The sequence below is a fragment of the Arachis ipaensis genome, chromosome B7, assembly GCF_059453495.1.
Source record: "Arachis ipaensis isolate K30076 ecotype BB chromosome B7, ASM5945349v1, whole genome shotgun sequence".
Lineage (NCBI taxonomy): Eukaryota > Viridiplantae > Streptophyta > Magnoliopsida > Fabales > Fabaceae > Arachis > Arachis ipaensis.
This window is the reverse complement of record NC_142442.1, coordinates 48,011,196-48,021,477: the sequence shown is the minus strand read 5'-3', so window position 1 is coordinate 48,021,477 and position 10,282 is coordinate 48,011,196. Positions and strand designations below refer to the sequence as shown.

The 10,282-nt window shown below is 39.0% G+C and overlaps 1 non-coding gene across 1 annotated transcript; it reads left to right on the top strand.

Moving 5' to 3' along the window:
- The first annotated feature begins 9,889 nt into the window (after positions 1–9,889).
- Positions 9,890–9,997, top strand: LOC148551066 (small nucleolar RNA R71). Its single transcript, XR_015892577.1, has one exon. It is a non-coding gene; the product is annotated as a small nucleolar RNA R71 (small nucleolar RNA).
- The last annotated feature ends 285 nt before the right edge of the window (positions 9,998–10,282 follow it).

Here is a 10,282-nt window from a genome sequence, read left to right as displayed (position 1 = left end):
TTAGGGTTCCTGTCTACACCAAACAATCAATATCAAGGTGATCTATCTCAATATTAAAAGTCTAGTGCTTCAATTATCCCAAAAAAGCACTCACAAACAAGCATGCTATGCATATATCAAACAGATAACCCTAATAGCATCAAAGAAAAGACACGGAGTATGCAACGAAGCACAATCGATCCATCCCTCAGGCTCACAAGGATGAACCACTCTGATACCACTAAATGTAACACCCTAATTACCCTAAGCCTTACCTCATGCCGTAAAGCAAAGGTTAATCAGAGGTCACGACAATCCTAAGGCTTATACATAAGTATATATATAGAAAGGAACAATAACTCTAGAAGCCTGAAAAAGAAAATAAGTTCAAAAATAGAGTATCAAAAGCGCAAAGCGTTCACACGATAACTATAAGCGAGAAAGACAAGATACAGAAACAAAACAACAAGATATAAGTATATAAGAGAGTATAATAGTCATAAGGAACTAGCCTTAGCTCGCGGAATTCAGGCCGACTAGTCAATATGTAGACAATACGGAGTTTTGAAGGTTCGAACAGCATATACAAAATATATCTCTCAAAGTAAGCCTCTAAGGCAAATATAAATACAGAAGTGAGAGAACTAGTCAAAATAACCAAAATGACAACAAAATAGAATAAGGTCGTCCGCTCTGCTACCATTAAACAACTCACTGAGGTGGGTTGCGACCTACATCTAAAAATAACAACAAAGTATGGAATGAGATCCGGAGGTTCTCAGTATGGTAATAGTACCCAGTAATGTAAGATGTAACACCTCGGGACGCCAGAGGCAATCCTAGAGTGTCATACCAAACAGATATTCAAGCTTAACGAAATAAATAACTTAAACCATAAACCATAAACAGGGTATCTAAACTTACAGGATTTCCAACTAATGCTAAACACACCGCTGTGTCCCACAACCTTCGCCCACCTACCCTCAGTGCGATCCCATCGCCACCACCTACCTAACCTCTTCAGCACTAGACAAAAGACAGATAATGCAAGCAAGGAAAACACAGGTAGTATTCATATTTATAACAAGTAATTCAAGAAATAAGTAGACATATTATACAATTAGGCAAACTCAAGTAATCAAAGCAAGCAAGCATATAGAAGACGCATATGATGAATGTCTGTCCTATTGGCTGTGATATCACATGTCGGTTATAGTGCCAAACCCGACACAAAATTCAGACGGTAACTCCCAGATTAGTCTCTCTGTTGTGCGTACTTAGGAGGAATAATTTCGAGGGATAAGTGCCCTACCACCGTCTCGTTTCAGAGGAAAACATTCCGAGGGAGAGTGCCCTACTACCTTCCTCTGGATGCCGCATGATTCCGAGGGATAGTGCCCTACCACCTTGCAACCAGAGAGAAAACGCATGCTCAGGAGGAATAATTACGACGAATGAGTGTGATAAACCCCAATTTTGTGGTTTATCTTGTACTTAATTTGGGAGATTTTATCACCTTTTCTCACATTTATTCAATGAAATAGCATGGTTTTGTAATTCTCCCTTAATTTGTGCTTAAGTATAAAAACATAAACTTTAGGCCCTTAAATTGGTGATTTTAATTCACCTTAATTCCATTTGATGTCTTGATGTGTTTGTTGAGTGATTTCAGGTTTATAAGGCAAGTATTGGATGGAAGAAGTGAGGAGAAAAGCATGCAAAGTGGAGAATTCATGGAAAAACAAGGATTGAGAATGCACACATCGACGCGCATGCGTGACATGATGCATACACGTGGGAAGTGAATTGCCAAGCGACGCATACGCATGACCTATGCGTACGCATCACAGCTCGCATGTGACCTCATTGAAGTGAAAACACTGGGGGGCAATTTCTGAGCTATCCATGCCCAAATCCAACTCATTTCTGAGGATATTTCATGTAGAATTCAAGCTTGGGCAAAGGGGGAGCAATTAATTGTAGATTAGGAAGCATGTAGTTAGTTTTTAGAGAGAGAAACTCCCTCTTCTCTCTAGAATTAGGTTAGGATTAGGTCAAATTATCTTAGATCTAGATTTAATTCCTTTTTTTCATCTTGTCTCCTTTACAATTCCTTGTTGTATGGGCTTGATTCTCTTTGTTTCTCTTGTTAATTTCTCATTTTGAGTTACTTTTATGACATGAACTCTTGTTACATTCCATTCTCTTTAATGCAATTTTGATGTATTTCATGTTAATTTTGTTTCCTTAGTTGTTGTTATTAATTTCTTGTATTGGATAATAGTAGATTTCATTTTGTGCAATTTATGTTTGATATTCTTTTATTGTTAATTGAGTTGTTGTTATTGTTTCCTTAAAATTAGGTAGTTGTAGATTTACATTTCCTTGCAAATTTACCATGCTTTCTGACGATAGGTTTTTCTATCGGTAAAGGAATATAAAAATATGATTGCGTTGTAGATATAGCTTCTAAACCAACAGGAAATCCTTTCGTACAAACATTTTGGTTGTCACAAGTAACAAACCCCTTTTTAAATTGATAACCGAAGTATTTAAACCTCGGGTCGTCTTCTCAAGGAACTGCAGGGAGGTATGTTCTTATTACTGGTTATGAGTTTTGTAAATTGGGGGTTTTGAAGGTAAGGAACAAGTAATTTAAATGACAAATAAAATAAATAAATAACTGTAAAATAAACTCTTGGCAAGGTATGAAAATTCGGAAGTCCTATCTTAGTTACTTCTTATGAGAATTGAAGTTAATCCCACTTAGTTAACCTTTACGAAAGCAAAGGAAAGTCAAGTGAACTAATTAGTTAGATTCCCAAGTCCTAGCCAACTCCTAAGGAAAGACTAGAGTTAGTGGAATTCCAGTCAATTAGTCGACATAACAACCAATCACGATAAGTTGATAACTCAAGAGCTTCCAGTTAATCAATTAAAGCCAAGAATATAAAAAGCTAAATAAGAATCATAAATTTGAATTACCTCAATTGAATTAATAAGAGAAAATCAATCTAAACATAAAGAGTTCAAAAGCCAAATTAGCAACATAAGTAATTAAATGAGAGCATTCAAGTATCTGAAAGTAAAAGAGAAATATAAAATAAAAGAAATATTGAATCTGATGAAGAGTTGAAATCCTAAATCCTTTAAGAGGAATCCTAATCCTAAAACCTAAGAGAGAGGAGAGAACCTCTCTCTAGAAACTACATCTAAATCATAAAAAGTGAATAATTGAAGGCCTCCTCATGAATGGATGCATTCCCCCACTTTATAACCTTTAATCTGTGCTTTTTGGACTTGGATTTGGGCCAAAAAGGGTTTCAGAAATTGCTGGGAGCGTTTTCTGCAGTTTCTGGTGCGTGGCGTCTGTCACGTGTCCGCGTGGGTCACGCGGTCGCGTCATCTGGAGTTTTTCTTATCACGCGTTCGCTTCGGTCATGTGTACGCGTCATCTGCATTCTGCTCAAGGCGCGCCTCCGCGTCAGTCACGCGGTCGCGTCGCTGCCTTTTTGCGCTGGGCATGCGGCCGCATCGTCCATGCGTTCGCGTCGCTGCCAGTTTCTTCAAAAACTCTATTTTGTGCTTTCCTTCCATTTTTGTATGTTTCCTTTCCATCCTTTAAGTCATTCCTGCCTTAAGAGATCTGAAAATACTCAACACACAAATCACGGCATCGAATGGTAATAAAAGGTAATTAAAATAATTATTTTTAAAGTATAGGAAACATGTTTTTCACATATATCACATAATAAGGAAGGGAAAGTAAAACCATGCAATTTACATGAATAAGTAAGTGAAGGATTGAATAAATCACCTAAATTGGGCACAAAATATATCATAAAATATGGGTTTATCACTTTCCTTTTATACCTTCCAAGTGTTTGACAAAAGCTTGGGAGGATGTTAGAGTAGAATTTTTGAGCATTCTTAGCTTGGAAAGAGGAATTAGGTAATCTTGAGTCATTAAGACCCAACTTATGTTGGTGATCTAGAGTTGTTAGCTAGTATTGTCTCCATTGACTCTAATCTCTTGCTAATTTAATTAGTGAGTTGATTAGGACTTTTGGAGTGAGATTAGCTAGTCTTATTTTACTTTCTCCCTATGTTAAGATAACATTATACCTTCTTGCATAGTTGGAGACGACGAAATACGATAAATTCTTGTTAATTATTGTCATTAGTGACTAGGATAGAAAGCCTATATTCTCAATCCTTGCCATAAATGTCTCTCTTTTATCAATTGTTTTCTTTAGTTTCTTGCTTTACTTTTATTGCCATTTATTTTCTTGCCCCTTTATCAAAGCAAACCCCCCGTATTCCTTCATAGCCAATAATTGATCACTTCATTACAATTCCTTGTGAGACTGGTGTGCAGAAATTGTGATTACACTTTGATTATGTAAGATTCATTGCTCTTTCTTTCCGTGGTAATGGCGCCAAAAACATGATGCCAATACCATGGTTCACAACTTCGCACAACTAACCAGCAAGTACACTGGGTCATCCAAGTAATACCTTACGTGAGTAAGGGTTGAATCCCACGGAGATTGTTGGTATGAAGCAAGCTATGGTCACCTTGTAAATCTCAGTCAGGCGGATATAAAATAATAATGGGGTTTTCGAAATTAATAATAAAATAGGGATAGAAATACTTATGTAAATCATTGGTGAGAATTTCAGATAAGCGAATAGAGATGCTTTCGTTCCTCCGAACCTCTGCTTTCCTGCTATCTTCATCCAATCAGTCTTACTCCTTTCCATGGCTGGCTTTATGAAAGGGCATCACCGTTGTCAGTGGCTACATCCCCTCCTCTCAGTGAAAATGGTCAACGCACCCTGTCACGGCACGGCTATTCATCTGTCGGTTCTCGATCATGCTGGAATAGGATTCACCCTCCTTTTGCTTCTGTCACTAACGCCCAGCACTCGCGAGTTTGAAGCTCGTCACAGTCATTCAGTCATTGAATCCTACTCAGAATACCACAGACAAGGTTTAGACTTTCCGGATTCTCTTAAATGCCGCCATCATTCTAGCTTACGCCACGAAGATTCCGATTAAGAGATCTAAGAGATACTCATTCAATTCTAATGTAGAACGAAAGTGGTTGTCAGGCGCGCGTTCATAGGGAATGATGATGATTGTCACGTTCATCACATTCAGGTTGAAGTGCGAATGAATATCTTAGAAGCGAAATAAGATGAGTTGAATAGAAAACAGTAGTACTTTGCATTAATCTTTGAGGAACAGCAGAGCTCCACACCTTAATCTATGGAGTGTAGAAACTCTACCGTTAAAAATACATAAGTGAAAGGTCCAGGCATGGCCGAATGGCCAGCCCCTCTGATCTAAAAACCAGGCGTCCAAAGATGACTAATACAATAGTAAAAAGTCCTATTTATAATAAACTAGTCACTAGGGTTTACAGAAGTAAGTAATTGATGCATAAATCCACTTCCGGGGCCCACTTAGTGTGTGTTTGGGCTGAGATTTAACTTTCCACATGCAGAGGCCATTTGTGGAGTTGAACGCCAGGTTTTGATCCATTTCTGGCGTTCAACTCTGGTTTTTGATCCCTTTCTGGCGCTGAACTCCAGAATTGGGCAGAGAGCTGGCATTGAACGCCAGTTTGCGTCATCTAAACTTGGGCAAAGTATAGACTATTATATATTGCGGGAAAGCCCTGGATGTCTACTTTCCAACGCAATTGGAAGTGCGCCATTTTGAGTTCTGTAGCTCCAGAAAATCCATTTTGAGTGCAGGGAGGTCAGAATCCAACAGCATCAGCAGTCCTTCTTCAACCTCTGAATCTGATTTTTGCTCAAGTCCCTCAATTTCAGCCAGAAAATACCTGAAATCATAGAAAAACACACAAACTCATAGTAAAGTCCAGAAATGTGAATTTAACATAAAAAATAATGAAAACATCCCTAAAAGTAACTAGATTCTACTGAAAACATACTAAAAACACTGCCAAAAAGCGTATAAATTATCTGCTCATCACAACACCAAACTTAAATTGTTGCTTGTCCCCAAGCAACTAAAAATCAAATAGGATAAAAAGAAGAGAATATACTATAAATTCCAAACTATCAGTGAAACATAGCTTCAATCATATGAGCGGGACTTATAGCTTTTTGCCTCTTGAATAGTTTTAGCACCTCACTTTATCCATTGAAGTTTAGAATGATTGGCATCTATAGGAACTTAGAGTTCAGATAGTGTTATTGATTCTCCTAGTTCAGTATGATGATTCTTGAACACAGCTATTTTATGAGTCTTGGCCGTGGCCCTAAGCACCTTGTTTTCCAGTATTACCACCGGATACATAAATGCCACAGACACATAATTAGGTGAACCTTTTCAGATTGTGACTCAGCTTTGCTAAAGTCCCCAATTAGAGGTGTCCAGGGTTCTTAAGCACACTCTTTTTTTGCTTTGGATCTTGACTTTAACCGCTCAGTCTCAAGTTTTCACTTGACACCTTCACGCCACAAGCACATGGTTAGGGACAGCTTGGTTTAGCTGCTTAGGCCAGGATTTTATTCCTTTAGGCCCTCCTATCCACTGATGCTCAAAGCCTTGTGATCCTTTTTATTGCCCTTGCCTTTTGGTTTTAAGGGTTACTGGCTTTTTGCTCTTGCCTCTTGGTTTTAAGAGCTTTTGGCTTTTTCTGCTTGCTTTTTCTTTTTCTTTCTAATTTTTTTTTCGCCTATATTTTTTTTTCTGCAAGCTTTGTTCTTTGCTGCTTTTTCTTGCTTCACGAATCATTTTTATGATTTTTCAGATTATCAAATAACATGTCTCCTAGTCATCATTCTTTCAAGAGCCAACATATTTAACATTCATGAACAACAACTTCAAAAGACATATGCACTGTTCAAGCATACATTCAGAAAACAAGAAGCATTGTCACCACATCAATATAATTAAGCTAAGTTCAAGGATAAATTCGAAACTCATGCACTTCTTGTTCTTTTGAATTAAAACATTTTTCATTTAAGAGAGGTGATGGATTCATAGGACATTCATAACTTTAAGACATAGTTACTAACTAATAATGATCATGTAATGAAGACACAAACATAGATAAGCACATAACATAGGAAACGAAAAATAGAAGAAATAAGAACAAGGAATGAATCCACCTTAGTGATGGTGGCGTTTCCTTCTTGAGGAACCAATGATGTCCTTGAGCTCTTCTATGTCTCTTCCTTGTCTTTGTTGCTCCTCCTTCATTGCTTTTTGATCTTCTCTTATTTCATGAAGGATGATGGAGTGCTCTTGATGTTCCACCCTTAGTTGCTTCCAATAATTGTGTGGAAGAAAATGTATCCCCTGAGGTATCTCAGGGATCTCTTGATTTGCAGTCAAATGTTCTACCACTGAGCTATAGACCCTTGATGGAAGCTTTTGTCTTCCCTTTCCTCTTTCTAGAGGTTTCTCTGGCCTTAGGTGCCATCAATGGTTATGGAAAAAACAAAAAAAGCTATACTTTTACCACACCAAACTTAAAATGTTGCTCGCCCTCGAGCAAAAGAAGAAAGAATAGAAGAAGAAGAAGAAGAAGATATGGAGGAGATGGATGGATGTGTGTATTCGGCCATATGGGTGGGATTGGGTGGGAGAGAAAGATGTTGAATTTTGAAGGTAGTGGGTGTATGGATGTGAGCGGTAAATGGAAAACAGAAGGGATGATCATGAATGGAAAGAGAGATGATGAGGTAGGTGGGGATCCTGTGGGGTCCACAGATCCTGAGATGATCCTGTGGGGTCCACAGATCCTGAGGTGTCAAGGCATTTACATCCCTGCACCAATTTAGGCATGTAAAATGCCCTTGCACACAACTCTGGGCGTTCAGCGCCAGGTTGGTGCCCATTTTGGGTGTTCAACGCCCATTTGTTGCCATTTCTGGCGTTGAACGCCAGAACCATGCTTGTTCTGGGCGTTCAGCGCCAGGATGCTGCCCATTTTGGGCGTTTAGTGCCAGAACCATGCTCTGTTCTGGCGTTGAACGCCAGGCAGGTGCTTCCTCCAGGGTGTGATTTTTCTTCTGCTGTTTTTGATTCCGTTTCCAATTTTTATATTTATTTTGTGACTCCACATGATCATGAACCTAAGAAAACATGAAAAACAAAATTATAGTTAGATAAATAAATATTGGGTTGCCTCCCAACAAGCGCTTCTTTAATGTCAATAGCTTGACAGTGGGCTCTCATGGAGCCTCACAGATGTTCAGAGCATTGTTGAAACTCTCCAACACCAAACTTAGAGTTTGGATATGGGAGTTCAACACCAAACTTAGAGTTTGGTTGTGGCCTCCCAACACCAAACTTAGAGCTTGACTGTGGGGGCTTTGGTTGACTCTGCTTTGAGAGAAGCTTTTTCTGCTTCCTCTCCATGGATGCAGAGAGGGATCCTTGAGTTGTAAACACAAGGTTGTCCTTATTCAATTGAAGGAATTCTCTTCTGTCCACATCAATCACAGCTCTTGCTGTGGCTAGGAAAGGTCTTCCTAGGATGATGGATTCATCCTCTTCCTTTCCAGTATCCAGGACTATGAAATCAGTAGGGATGTGAAGGCCTTCAACCTTTACTAACACGTCCTCTACTTGTCCATAAGCCTGTTTTCTTGAATTGTCTGCCATCTCTAATGAGATTTTAGCAACTTGCACCCCATAGATTCCCAGTTTCTCTATTACAGAGAGGGGCATGAGGCTTATCCCTGAACCAAGGTCACACAGAGCCTTAAAGATCATGGTGCCTATGGTACAAGGTATTATGAACTTTCCAGGATCCTGTCTCTTCTGAGGCAATGTCAGTTGATCCAGATCACTTAGTTCATTGGTGAACAAGGGAGGTTCATCTTTCCAAGTTTCAATACCAAATAATTTAGCATTCAGCTTCATGATTGCACCAAGAAACTTGGCAGTTTGCTCTTCAGTAACATCCTCATTCTCTTCAGAAGCGGAATACTCATCAGAGCTCATGAAGGGCATAAGAAGATTTAATGGAATCTCTATGGTTTCTAGATGAGCCTCAGAGTCCTTTGGTTCCTCAGAGGGAAGCTCGTTATTGATCACTGGACGTCCCAGGAGGTTTTCCTCCTTGGGATTCATGTCCTCTCCTCTCCTCACAGGTTCGGCCATGATGCTTATGTCAATGGCCTTGCACTCTCCTTTTGGATTCTCTTCTGTATTGCTTGGGAGAGTACTAGGAGGGATTTCAGTGATCCTTTTACTCAGCTGGCCTACTTGTACTTCCAGATTTCTAATAGAAGATCTTGTTTCATTCATGAAACTTACAGTGGCCTTAGATAGATCAGAGACTAAGTTTGCTAAATTAGAAGTATTTTGTTCAGAGTTCTCTGTCTGTTGCTGAGTGGATGATGGAAAAGGTTTATTATTGTTAAACCTATTTCTTCCACCATTATTAAAGCCTTGTTGAGGCTTTTGATCCTTCCATGAGAAATTTGAATGATTTCTCCATGATGAGTTATAGGTGTTTCCATAAGGTTCACCTAAGTAATTCACCTCTGCTATTGCAGGGTTCTCAGGATCATAAGCTTCTTCTTCATAAGAAGCCTCTTGAGTACTGTTGGATGCAGCTTGCACTCCATTCAGACTCTGAGAAATCATATTGACTTGCTGAGTCAATATTTTGTTCTGAGCCAATATGGCATTCAGAGTATCAATCTCAAGAACTCCCTTCTTCATAGGCGTCCCATTACTCACAGGATTCCTCTCAGAAGTGTACATGAACTGGTTATTAGCAACCATGTCAATGAGTTCTTGAGCTTCTGCAGGCATTTTCTTTAGGTGAATAGATCCACTTGCAGAAGTATCCAATGACATCTTTGATAGCTCAGATAAACCATCATAGAATATATCCAGGATGGTCCATTCTGAAAGCATGTCAGTAGGACACTTTTTGGTCAGTCCTTTGTATCTCTCCCAAGCTTCATAGAGGGATTCACCATCTTTTTGTTTGAAGGTTTGAACATCCACTCTAAGCTTGCTCAGCTTTTGAGGAGGAAAGAACTTGGCTAAGAAAGCCGTGACCAGCTTATCCCAAGAGTTCAGGCTATCTTTAGGTTGAGAGTCCAACCATATTCTAGCTCTGTCTCTTACAGCAAATGGGAAAAGCATGAGCCTGTAGACTTCAGGATCTACTCCATTAGTCTTAATAGTATCACAGATCTGTAAGAATTCAGTTAAGAACTGAAAAGGATTTTCAGATGGAAGTTGATGAGCGGATATTTTATACGCTTTTTGGGGTTAATTTCATATAGTTTTGAGTAT